Here is a 13,634-nt window from a genome sequence, read left to right on the forward strand (position 1 = left end):
ATGGAGTTTTGTCTACAGTTCTTGACGGAGTCCTATTTAGTGTAAGTACAGCGGTAGTGAGGACATATCCCCAGAAGGATACCGGAAGATTAACAAAACTCATCATTGATCGGACCATGTCTAACAAAGTCCTGTTTCTCCTTTCAGACACACCATTTAGCTGAGGTGTTCCTGGGGTAGACAACTGTGTTACTATCCCACAGTTTTTCAAATGATGATCAAATTCGTGGCTCAAGTACTCACCACCACGATCATATCGAAGTGCTTTTATTTTCTTGCCACTTTGAGTCTCTACTTCGTTTTGAAATTCCTTGAACTTTTCAAAAGACTCTGATTTATGTGACATAAGGTAAATATACCCATATCTACTCATGTCATCAGTAAATGTGATGAAGTATCTATAGCCACCTCTAGCTTCAGTGCTCATTGGATCACATACATCAGTATGTATTACGCCCAGTAGTTTAGTAGCCCTTTCAAACGTTCCTTTGAAAGGTGACCTTGTCATCTTTCCCATCAGACATGATTCACATGTATCAATGGATTCAAAATCCATGTCTTTTAGAAGCCCATCTTTGTGGATCTTCTTCATGCGATTCGCACTAATGTGACCCAATCGACAATGCCATAGGTTGGCCTCACTAAAACTATTTAATTTTTGTCTTTTGTTATTTATGTTATACAATTCTGATTTGAGATCCAATACAAAGAGTCCATTACTCATTGGAGCAGTCGCATATAAAATATCATTCTTAAAAACAGAAATACTTCCATTTTTAATGCTAAATTCAAAACCTTCAGAATGTAATACAGCAACCGAAACAAGGTTCTTAGTAATGCAAGGAACATAATAACAATTATTCAGTTCTAATACTAAACCAGAAGGTAAAGATAGATTTAAATCTCCTACGGTAAGTGCAGCAACACTTGCTCCATTTCCAACGCGCAGGTCTATCTCCCCTTTCTTCACTTGTCTTTTATTTCTAAGTCCCTGCACATATGAAATAATGTGAGCACCACATGCAATATCTAATACCCAAGTAGGACCATTATCTAATGTGAGAACATTGGTTGTCATAATCTCAATAACATAAATACCTGAAGTGGAACTCACAGTCCCGTTCTTCTTGTCTTCTAGGTACTTGGGACAATTTCTTTTCCAGTGTCCCTTGGCCTTGCAGTAAAAACAATCATGATCAGCAACCACCTTTGGCTTCTCACCACCCTTGGGTTTGGCAACTTGCTTGCCTTTCCCTTGGTTATTGTTCCTTTTCTTAGCCACCTTCATAAACCCCTTCCCATTGTTGACATTTAGAACTTCCTTCTTCTTGTCATCAATAATATTGCCTTCAACATTTTTAAGCATGTTATGTAGCTCATTCAGATCATGCTTTAGACCATTCATATGGTATTGCATTCTAAATGGTGCAAAACCATCATGTAAGGATCTAAGTACAATATCAGTGGCCAACTCTTGGTCATATGGGGTCCCCAGATTTTCCATCCTCTTGAAAAGCCCAATCAGGCTAATCACATGAGGACTCACTAGTTTTCCCTTCACAAGCTTGCTATCAAGTATAGCCTTGTGAGTCTCATATCGCTCTATCCTTGCCTGATCCTGAAAAAGCGTTTTTAGTTCAGTTATGATAGTATAAACATCAGAATGAAGAAACCTCTTTTGCAATTCAGGCTCCATTGCAGCTAGCATGAGGCAAGTAACAGGTAATGCTTCAGTTTTCACCCGAGTTGATGTTGCCTTCTCCTCATTTGATGAGGTTTCGGTCATAGTAGGGATAGGGGTAGTTAGGACGTCCTCACGTCCCTCAGACCTGAGAATAACTCTCAGATTCCTTTCCCAATCAAGGAAGTTCGTTTCATTTAGCTTGTTTTTCTCAACAATTGAGCGCGGAGAGAATTTCAAATTATCGTTCGAAATATTCTTCAAAATATAAATGACATACAAATTAGTTTATGTTTGAAAATTGAAAAATACTTATAATTAAATAATTTAAAATAAGTGAATGCACATTTTATTCAAGTTTTTATAGTCCCTTATGAATAAAATGATTCCAAGATCCCATTACAGACAATCCCCAACGTACTATTGCACTGCCTTAGGTCTTGTGTGTTCAAGGTAAGTAACAATTACTAATTATAACTTCTTATAATTCTTGGTTGATGATCCACATCCAATGTAGGATTCATCCCCATGCCTCAAGATCCAAAACTTTGCCTTTTGGTCTCTTGTTGGATATAACCGTATCAAGGTTTATGAATCCCCGTATAGATTCATCCTTATGAGCCTAAGGTTGAGGAAAGACACCCTCGCTTTTGCGAAACCTATCCAACCAAAACCATAAACTTCATGGGTCATGACACGGAAAGGCATTGCCCCAATTTTCTTTAGGGACTTAAGTTTTAAGATAGTTTTACATCTTAATCTATGTAAAATTATATCACCAATATAGATCCGCATCAAAATTAACAGTTAATTTATTGATCCTATCAATATATGCAACCCGGCGCTCTGATACCACTGTCGTTAATTAGATGTGCGCAGCGGAATAATTTATAGATCTAATCTAAACATCTAATCATATGATCCATGCATAATTGATAGAATCATGATTTATAGATTATAGTAATATACCATTGATGCGTGAACTAGATCAGATCTGGTAGTAATGAATAATCGAGAGCCCCACGTGTTGCTCCTCTACTTGGTCCACACGAGCCCGATTAGATCTCTTTACTTTCGACTGCTTGGACGAAAAAGGCAAAGGGGAAGCAATCCAATTGCTAGATTTAAAAGATGATTTATTTCGTTTCTTCTTACAAGTTACCACCGTAATATGGCAAAAACCATTTTTGAAAGAGGAACAATTCTCTCTATTATCACGTATCTCCTGTCTCTTGCAAAACCAGTAAATATTTATATCTTAAATAAAATTCATTTCCTAATTAAGGAGAGCGAATCAAAAGGCAACAAAAACAAAAAACGTATGGCCTTATTACCTTTTATATTCTCTTATTAATTAGTCTTAGCTCCATAATTAACCATTAATTATATATTATTTTATTTCACAAAAAAATAATATTTCTTATTATTAATAATACCTGTATTAATAATTAACCATCTTTCTCGTTTATCTAGTCTGTCAACTCTAAGTGTGTGACCTCATAGGACCCGATTATAATAGTTATAGGTTTAACCCCATTAATCGTAGTTGACTTCTAGCAAAGCACTACGACTCCTAAAATAATCGGATTAAATTATATCTGTTAATTTGTCCTATCCAAGTTTAGTCATTGCACATTAAATTAAAGGACACAATTCCTTCATATACTTCTTCAGATTTTGGCTAGGATTTGGAATTGGAGGAGATTATCCTCTGTCAGCTACTATCATGTCAGAATACGCAAGTAAGAAAACTCGAGGGACTTTTATTGTTGCAGTTTTCGCAATGCAGGGGTTCGGTATACTAGCTAGCTGGTGGAGCTGTTGGATGTATTGTGTCGTCGACGTTTAACAAAGCTTATCCATCTCCGGCGGGATCAGTTGTTCCTGAAGCCGATTATATTTGGAGGATTATATTGATGTTTGGTGTAATTCTTGCTGCGATGACATATTAATGGCGGGTGAAGATGCTAGATATACTGCTTTGGTTGCTAAGAACACAAAACATGTCCAAGGTAATTTCAAACTATTTTTTCTCTTCATAATGAAGAAATTGCTCTCGATCTATTGATTAATATAAACTAAAAAAGATATTGGTCAACAAAATTAATACAATTATTGAGTTTTCATTGAGGAGTGACTAAAACAAAATTGCAATTTAGATTCATAAGTGATAAGCCCAAACAGAAAAGAAAAATATAAAAAACTGAAGCATGAAACTAATAATAATAATAATAATAGTAGTATTCTGATTCTTATCACTTATCAGAATATGCATCTCCATCCAAATATTTGCATTCTTCTTCTCTATCAGAATATTAGTTATCGTAATAGTAATCATCGTCATAATCTTCGTCTTCTACGTCAGAATATGCTGATCATGTTGTATAATATCCGTCTCTAGATTTTTCTTCATCATAATCAACAACATATCATGTAATATCAGTAGATAAAAAAGAGTGACACTTGTAAAACTAGTTATAAACAATTAAAAAAAATATACATACAGTTTCTCTTATCTTTATTTTAGCATGCATTCTATATAAAATGTTAAGTTTCAACCTTTTAAAACTATCATTATAAAGATAAATAAATGAAAACTTATTTACCTGTTTTTATCAACCCGATCACCACAATAACAACCGCTACAATCGTCCCAAAAAACTGAAGAAAACCCATATTATATATAATCTAGGTCCAAAACTTTTGCAATTTCTAAATATTCAAAGATATATAAGAATAGTGAACATTTTATAAGTGTATACATTAGCAGAAATTAATAATATTGCAGGAAACGAAGCATCCTTTAAATTCATTTTACCGCCATTATTGTCACGCCTTCTTTATAGAGCATCTCACCCTTCACCAATTACCCATGACCGGCATTTATTCAAACATTTGTATCATTTCCAATTATCTCTTTCTTTGTGATTTTAAAAAATAATAAACACTAATATTAATTTTATGAAGACACTTGAATTTGATCAGTTATTTTTAATATATGAGTTTTTTAATTTTAAAATGGTGTAATATAGAGTTTGGATTATTAAAAGTGTTTGGATTACCGAGAGCTAGGTTAATTTGGATACGTATGTGAGAGTAACAAAAGTTTCGAACTTGCAACGTCAAAATATAACAATATAAGTTCAACATTATAATCAACTAGGCTAATAACACTTTAAATTTTAAATTTAACTTCAAAATTGATGAACGTATAACATTTTTAACAATATAACTTCGACATTTTAAACAACTAAACTATTAATATTTTTAATTCGTTTATATAATTTAATTTTTTTATATATAACCTTCTATAATGGTTAGTCATTTATTAAATTATAAAAAAAAATCTATAATCATAGGTGATGTAATAATTAATTGTTAATGATTGAGGTTGGAATCACACACTGTGCAAATTTATAATATTTATAAAGAAGGGATAAGAAATATGTTGGTTGACGGAAGTGAGTTGATAAGAAGGTGAAAATAAGATTATTGTTTGACGGAAGTGGATTGATAAAGGTCGGTAAATAGGAGATTGTTGAGTAATAAGGAATATGTTGATTAACCGAAGTTAGTTGATAAAGGTCGATAATGTACGGAAATATCGCAAGTTGATATTAATATACCAGAATAGTTCATGAATTCATAGTTAATAGTTCAATCCAATTTATCAATATTTTGACTTTTGTGACTTAAAATCCACATTTTTTTCCAAAAGAAAAGTACATTGCTTAAAGCTTTCTTCCATTGTCCGCCTAACCAGCTCCTCTTTCGGAAGAGAAGGAATCGATCGCTCAAAATATGTCCCTTCAGTTGATACACAAGGCGATCCACATGATCACGAGTTCACTCTCATTAAGCCTCTTCGACGGCACTAACCATGACTTGGCTTATTCAATATCCAAATAAAAAAGAGCTTGAATTGTTGTTTGTTTTTCCTCTCTTTGTATAAAGTCAGTCAATCTCAGTGTTGGATAGAGCCCGTTGTCAAAGGATCATTTCGTTGGAATGCTTACTTTACTCTAGTTACTCCTATTAAAACGAATATTTCATTCTATACGATATGGGAAGAAGTCTATAGTAGTTCATCGCCTTATGGTCTTGATTGTAATACATATTTATCTCGTTTAGAGATATACCCCATCTATTTTATAGATGGGTCTCGAATATCTTCTAGAAAGGTAATTCTATTTTATTTCCGATTATTGTTTTTGTTCGAAAGTTACTACTTCATACACATATTCAAATTCAAATATTCAAAAGGTGAAATATTTTGGTTCAAAAAACCCAAAGTCTAGTCTAGAGAAGTTTATTATAGAGAAGTTGAAGGATTGGAATAAAAAGAATGAGTTTTAAATCCACCACAATTCTAACTTTTGAATATGTTTTGATTTTAATATATATAGATAGAGAGAGAAATGATAAAATCAACGAATGATCAGCGAAAGTAAGGCCACGAAACCTACGTGGCCTGCCACGTGGGTAGGAGAGAGAAATAAAATTCGGTATAAATCTTCTCCGGCTTCATTTCTTTCTCTCTTTCAAACTTCTCCTACTTCATTTATTTTTCTCTCTCTGAAATTTTTCCGGCGAAAATCTTCTCCCAACCAAACCTTAGCCCATGGTACCATTTTTACATATCTAGTTATTTAATAATATTGTTCAGTTTATTTTGTATGATAACAAACTGTTTTATCTTTCAGGAAATCAACACTGAAACACCGAACCTAAACAAATTACCCCCTGTTAAACTGGAAATGTACCTGATTGTTGGTATAGAAAATGTACATTTTTGATGAGATTTTGGGACATTTCGACGTACAGAAAATGAAGTTTCGGGGGAAATGTCCTAAAATGTCCCGGAACCATCATTTCGAGACGAGATAATGGAATTTCGTAGGGAAATGTTCCAAAATGTATCCCGAAATGGTGGTTTTAGAACCTCATATTTAGTATAATGTTGATATCTGGTCCCAAAACGGTGGTTTCGGGACATATTTCTTACAGTTACATTTTTTTTCGTAGTGAAATTCCCAATGTTGGAATGCCATTTTCCTCCGAAGAACAACTTTTGGAATTCTACACATTATATGCCCACTTAACTAGATTCGACATTACCAAGTTAGGGAGCAAAAATGTAGGTGGTAAGAGGAAATACTTCAGTATTGGTTGTGTCAATAGTTTTATGAAAGAATTAAAACCAAAAATAAGTTTCATCAGCCTAGACCAATAACGAAGACAGATTGTAAAGCAATGATTAATGTTGTTCGGAATGAAGGGGAATATGTGATAACAAGTATTTGTCTTGAGCACAACCATACATTAAGCCTTAAGAGGATACACCATGTTAGATCCTACATAATAATAGACCTAAATGTAAAGAGAATATTGGATACAAACGATGAAGCTGGAATAACTGTGGACAAAACATTTCAATCCCTTGTAGTGAAAGATGGAGGGTATGAAATCATGTCTTTCGATGAGAGAACATGTAGAAATTACGTTATAGAAGCACGAAGGTTGAGGTTAGGAAGTGGGAATATTGAAGCACTCACTAATTATTTTTTAAGAATGCAAACTAGGAACTCAAACTCATTCTACCTTATTGATTTGGACGAGAAATCCCGAATTAAAAATGTGCTTTAGGTAGATGGTAGGTGTATGGCTGCCTTTAACGATTTTCACGATGGTATCTATTTCGATACAACCTATTTGACAAATCGCTATGACATGCATTTCGATCCGTTTTTCAGGGTTAATCATCATGGTCAATCCATTTTACTTGGATGTGGCTTATTGTCAAATAAAGATTCACATTCTTTCACTTGGTTGTTTAGAACTTGGTTGAAATGTATGGATGATCGACCTCCAAATGCAATAATCACAGACCAATGTCGATCCATGACGATTGCAATTGAGAAGGTATTTCCTAAAACTCATCATCATTTTTGTTTGCGGCATATAATGAAAAAACTTCCTACAAAATTTGGAAGCTTTACTAAATACCATTTAATAAAGAAAAAGCTGAAAAACATAGTATACAACTCCATAAATATTCAACAATGCGAAGATGATTGAATTAGACTAATAGAAGATTGTCAGCTGTAAGATAATGTCTAGTTGAATTCTTTATTTTTGGAAAGATCTAAATGGATACTCGTTTATGTGAAAGGGCAATTTTGGGTGGGATATCAACATCTCAATGGAGTGAAACTATGAACGTATTCTTTGATGACTACGTGCAGTCCAAAACATCTCTTAAACAATTCGTCGAGCAATATGATAGGGCTATGTTGAGAAATATCTAGAGAGAAAATAACGAAATGATGATTTCTCGTAATGAAATGATAGTTTCGGGACCAGAAATGGTGGTTTTGGGACCTAAAATGATAGTTTCTCAAACTAAAATAATGGTTTCAGGACTAGAAATGATGGTTCTCGTCCTGAAATGATGGTTTCGATACCCGAAATGATGGTTTATCGTCCTTAAATGGTTGTTTTGGGACTAGAAATGATAGTTTCTCGTCCCAAAATGATGGTTTCAGGACTAAAAATGGTGGTTTTAGGACTCAAAATGATGGTTTCTCGTCCTGAAATAGTAGTTTTGGGACTAGAAATGATGGTTTCTCATCCCAAAATGATGGTTTCGAGATCAGAAATGGTGGTTTTGGGATCCACAATGGTGGTTTTTGTACCACCTTATCATTTGTGTGTCTCGATATTGTTATGTCACATTATCATGAAGACTAGAAAATTAAAAAGAATTAAAGACTAGAAAATACCATAAATTTACATAATTAAAAACCACCATTTCGGAACGTGAAACCATCATTTCTAGTCCCAAAACCATCATTTCGGGTCCTGAAACCATCAACATCATTAATTACCTCATCTTCTCATCATTTTCATTTGCAAAAATGAACCTCATAATGATTTCATCTAGGTTATCTACTTGGGACAATCATAGTAAGATTGATTTTTAGCTTGTTCTTAATTATATACGGAGATTGAAAGCGTGCCGGAATTTTTGCATTCCACTGGGGATTTTTTCTAGTTACCAATTCTAGTCTTTTTACAGCACTAACCACCATTTGTAAACGATTTTCCTCTTCACCACTTTGGGTGTTTTTTCATTTACATCTTCATTTTCTGTAGTGAGTGTTCGATCTTTAAAATATTTATGCATGACATCCCTAAAACGTTTATCATTGTCCATGACATTGTATAAGATGTGGATCGAGTTGTCATACAATGGCGATGTGTCCCAACCGACACTTAATTTTGCCAAAAAATCAGTGGATTGGTTAATCATGTGTGTACATTTAGCAACGCAAACCAATTCCCGGATAAAAATATGCATCCTTATTTTTTCTGAGGTGCTGCCTTCTGAGGCACCCCCTATCTTCCACTACTGCATCATTCTTAGGCACCACCCATCTGCATCCTCGTTCTCCACCCCTTCCCAATCTGCCTTCTCGTTCTACCCCCATCCCCATTTGCCTCCTCGTTCTGAAGAGGTGGAAGTGGAATGCGTCCAACATCGCTTCCATGTCCGAATCCTCTATTTGCCATCTCCGTTTCCAACCTAATCTTCAACTTCATGTCATTCCAACATGACAAAATAGGAAATAGACGCTCATCAATTGAGAGTTTAGGGTTGCTCACCCTCTAAAATTAGCACAACTGAAAACATACATATGTGAAAAACATTTACATTTGCAACCACCAAAATCAATTATTGATAACTTACGATAAAGAACGTATGTGGTCCATGGAAATGTTGTTTTTCGTGCGCCTTCCATTTTTTGCATGATTGAACTAATCCTTCAAGTACGAATTTTCACCAATTAAACATTTTGATATTTGAACATTTGGAATAGATTTCAAAATTCTAAACCTTAAGTGAAAAAAATAGATTTGAGATATATTTGGATAGTAACAATGCATATACCATACCTATATGTAATTTTTGAGATATACCTGGATAGTTGACCTAGGTGATCACACCAAAGAAAGTAGCTAACAACATATAATACGAAGTCTATCTTGAAATTTTTGCCAGATGCTTTGTTCTCCATGATTTTCTTTGGCATATCGGTCACTATAAGACCACCATTTAGCGGGTTACCACATCGAGTCCTAAAGGCCTTCAACTTATTATCGGTCTCGTTAACCTCATATTCTACAATGTCGAGCTCCCCTCTGAGGATATCCAATACAATTTGAATATCCTCTTTTCAATTTTTAATTCCTCGCCACTCTCTAGGATGAATGCACATTTAGTACAATCAAAATTTCTGACGAGATAACGATAGATCTCGCCAGGGATTTTGAAAACAATATTGAAAAGAGAGATCCAAAGCTTGTTGACTTCACAAGTTCTTTTTGTTCATTAGAGAGTAGTTGAAAAAGATTGAAAATGCCGAAAGACGAGGTCCTCGTTAAAAATATGTTGTGGACTACTTTGGTTGTTTGAGTCGCATTCCTTTTACGTTTATTTTCTCTACAAAAACAAAAGAAGCAAATGAACAAAAAAATAAATGAACCATGAAGTGGACAAACATTTAAAAAGAGTCATGAAACCATCATTTCGGGACGAGGAATCATCATTTTGGGTTCCAAAACCATCATTTTGGAACGAGAAACTATCATTTCGGGTCCTGAAACCATCATTTATTCTTTTCAAATGATGGTTTCTCGTCCCGAAATGGTAGTTTCGAGACCCTAATTGATGATTTCTCGTCCCGAAATGGTGATTTCGGTAAAAATGGTGGTTTCGGGACAATATACAGCTAATAAACCCTAATCGCTAAATACTTTTCTACTGTGAATATGGATATTAAAAACGTTTCTACGCTAAACCCTAATCGCTAAATACTTTTCTGTCGTTAAACCCTAAATAGAGCTAAACCCTATCAATATTAAACAAAATATTGATATCAAAATCATCTACGCTAAAGATAAGATTTCTTATTATTTACTTTGGAGTCCTTGGAGATCTTGGAGTCTTGTCGGAAGATGTACCTGGACCAACACCAGCCTGAAAAGAAGAGTAGTATAAATCTGAATTTATCATTTTCAAAATGAAGATAAACGAAGGAGAGCTAAAAAACTTACCGTTTTCGATCGAACGACGATGAAGAGAAGAGAAGAAGTCGTGGAAGCCGGAGAGCAAAATCGCCAGAGAAGAAAGAGACAGATCGTTGTAAATGAAAAATGAAAAAAAGAAAGAGAGTGAACTGAAACGTTTTTTTAATATTGTTTATATTTTTTAATTTATATTTTATTTTTCTCTCCTACCCACTAAAAATGTTAATTTCTTAATTTATAAGCGTATAATCACCGCTTTGAATTAAAAATTAAAAAAATGAAAAAACTATGTGGACGGATAGAAGACAAATCAAGAGAAAAATGTGAAAATGATTTCCTTTTTAATATATTAATTTATTATTATTATTTTGTAGAGTTAATAAAAATGAGTAAAAATAATTATGAATTTATAAATTAATGTTATTATATATAATTAAAATATATCTTATAACATTATTTCATTTAAATTTTTATATCTTAATAAAATATTTTATTTCGGATATATGATTTCCAAAGGACTATTAATATATAATAAAAATAAGGGCAAATTACCTAAGTGGACCTCAAATTACTTTCATCGCTTACTTTTAGAACTTAAACTATTTTTGAAAACAAATCGCCCCTCAAACTTTTAGAAAGGGTCACTAACGGTTCTTCTATCAATTTTTTCGTTAAACATAACGATTTTAACTAAAATCCTTCAACAATTATGATAGTTTACTTTTGGCCCTGCAACTATTTTCATAATTGATTTTTAACTCTTGAATTATTTCTCCCCAGAACTATAAACATATTCAATCTTGACTATTTTTTATTTTATTTTATGACCAAATTTGAAGATAATTTGTTCTATTGTAATCTATCAATATTTTTTTTTTGAGAATTACAATAAAGTATTAAACAATTGTAAATTCCTATTTTATTTTTTTTCTTTATACAATAAGATAAAAAAATGTGAATGTGATTAAACAATTGCAACATCAATATTAGACAAATAATATTCATTAAAAAGTTCTACAAACATCAATAATCATCTTTTACCTACTGTAGTTAAAAATGCAAAAAACTACCGTTAAAAACATAAAAAAACAGTAACATTACAATTAAGAAGACAAAATATTGCAGTTAAAAAGATAAAAAAATCTACTCTTGTAGTTTATAATATTCATATACTAAGTCCTAAAATATTGATTTTCCCATCATTATCTGCTTCATCATATGCTTTTGGCTAGTCACTGCAGTTAAAAAAAAGAGTCTGTAGTTAAAAAGACAAAAAATTTACCATATAATATAAATACATTCATTAAATCAAACAAATTTACTTATATATATATATAACAAATTAATAATTATGTATTTCTCAGTTTTAATAGTAATTTGGAATATGGACAAGCCATTATTATAAACAAATAAAAGAACAAGAAAAAAAATACAAGTTCATTCTGTCTCGTTTAAATTTTAATTTTCAAATTATGTTGTTGGACTATTAGAGAAAATAAGTCATATTTTTTATTATGTTACTTCTTTGTTAGTTTAGTTACATTAACCAATAATAAAATTATTTGGTTATACATGACTTAATAAGATTAATTACACATGATTTAATAACTATAATCTATCTTATATGTGAATAATATATCTTATATATGAATAATTGAGACTGGAGATACTAAGTTTCGTTAACACTATTTTTATGTTTGTTGGTCATTTCTAAAAAACCGGTGAAAGTAATCATTATACACACCCGGTGGGACTCAAACCTACAATTGCTAGATAGAAGTCAAACGCCTTATCTATTAGGTGTGCTTGTGTTTCTTTATCTCAGTTATATTCTATGAATTATTTGGCTGAAAGGATGTTATAGCCTCTTTAGAAAAATCAGTAGAAGCATGTAAATAATCTTACAAATAATCGAAGTAAGAAAAAAGTAGTTAAGACATATAAGTTAAAATTTAATTGACTTTTATTATTTATTAATAAAATATTATTACAAAATATAACATTATAATTATGGGTAATCAATCAAAATAACTAGCCTAAGTAATCAATAATATAAACTATAAAGTAGTCAATAATATAAAATCATTAACCTACAAAACAGTATATGCATATTAAGTTATCCAAATCAAACTTTACATTAATATATATCAAATTAAGTAAATATATATTATATCATCTCAAATCAGTAAGTTGATTAGAAATATTTGTTCTCCAGTATAAATAAAATATTTAATTTGTATGCTAGAAGAAGGAACTTTTAGTCTTTAAATTTTGTTTGGAAATAGTAATTTCTTATAACAATATATTTGTTGAAGTACATGATTTAAAATTAATGTTAAATCTGTGAAATGATATATATATATATTTTTTTATTTGTTGACTTCATTATCTTTTATTACGTGAAACTAAAAATTATAGTTAATCAGATTTGTGAATTTTTCCAAAGTAATAATTGTAAGGAATTGAATCTTCTATGTAACATGAACAGCAATCAAACACGTCCAAGCAAAATCATCTATTTTGTAATTATTTCCAACTACATAAGGTTTTGTAATAATAAATCAAATATAACTCTACGTGATAATTATTTGACTTTTGACTTCAAACAAAAAAAATTTTAAAATGGCCTAGTCAGGTTAAGTTTAAAAAAAATATTGTAACAAAATATCAATTTATATTGGGATAGCGATGAAATGGATGAGGGAAGACTTATTATCTTTACAAAAAATTTACTATTATTCCGTCTTGTTTAGTTTCGAAAAATTTCGTCGATACATCGTTATACAATTTTCTAAAAAATAAATTATATTTTCTATGATAAAATTATTTTTATATAGTATATATTAAAAATTTATATAATTAT

At 31.8% G+C, this 13,634-nt stretch overlaps 1 pseudogene; it reads left to right on the forward strand.

Annotated features, from left to right (window-relative positions):
- Positions 1–2,372: 2,372 nt before the first annotated feature.
- Positions 2,373–13,634, forward strand: part of LOC124932066 — a 40,881-nt pseudogene continuing 29,619 nt past the window's right edge.

This window comes from Impatiens glandulifera, chromosome 1 (assembly GCF_907164915.1).
Source record: "Impatiens glandulifera chromosome 1, dImpGla2.1, whole genome shotgun sequence".
Lineage (NCBI taxonomy): Eukaryota > Viridiplantae > Streptophyta > Magnoliopsida > Ericales > Balsaminaceae > Impatiens > Impatiens glandulifera.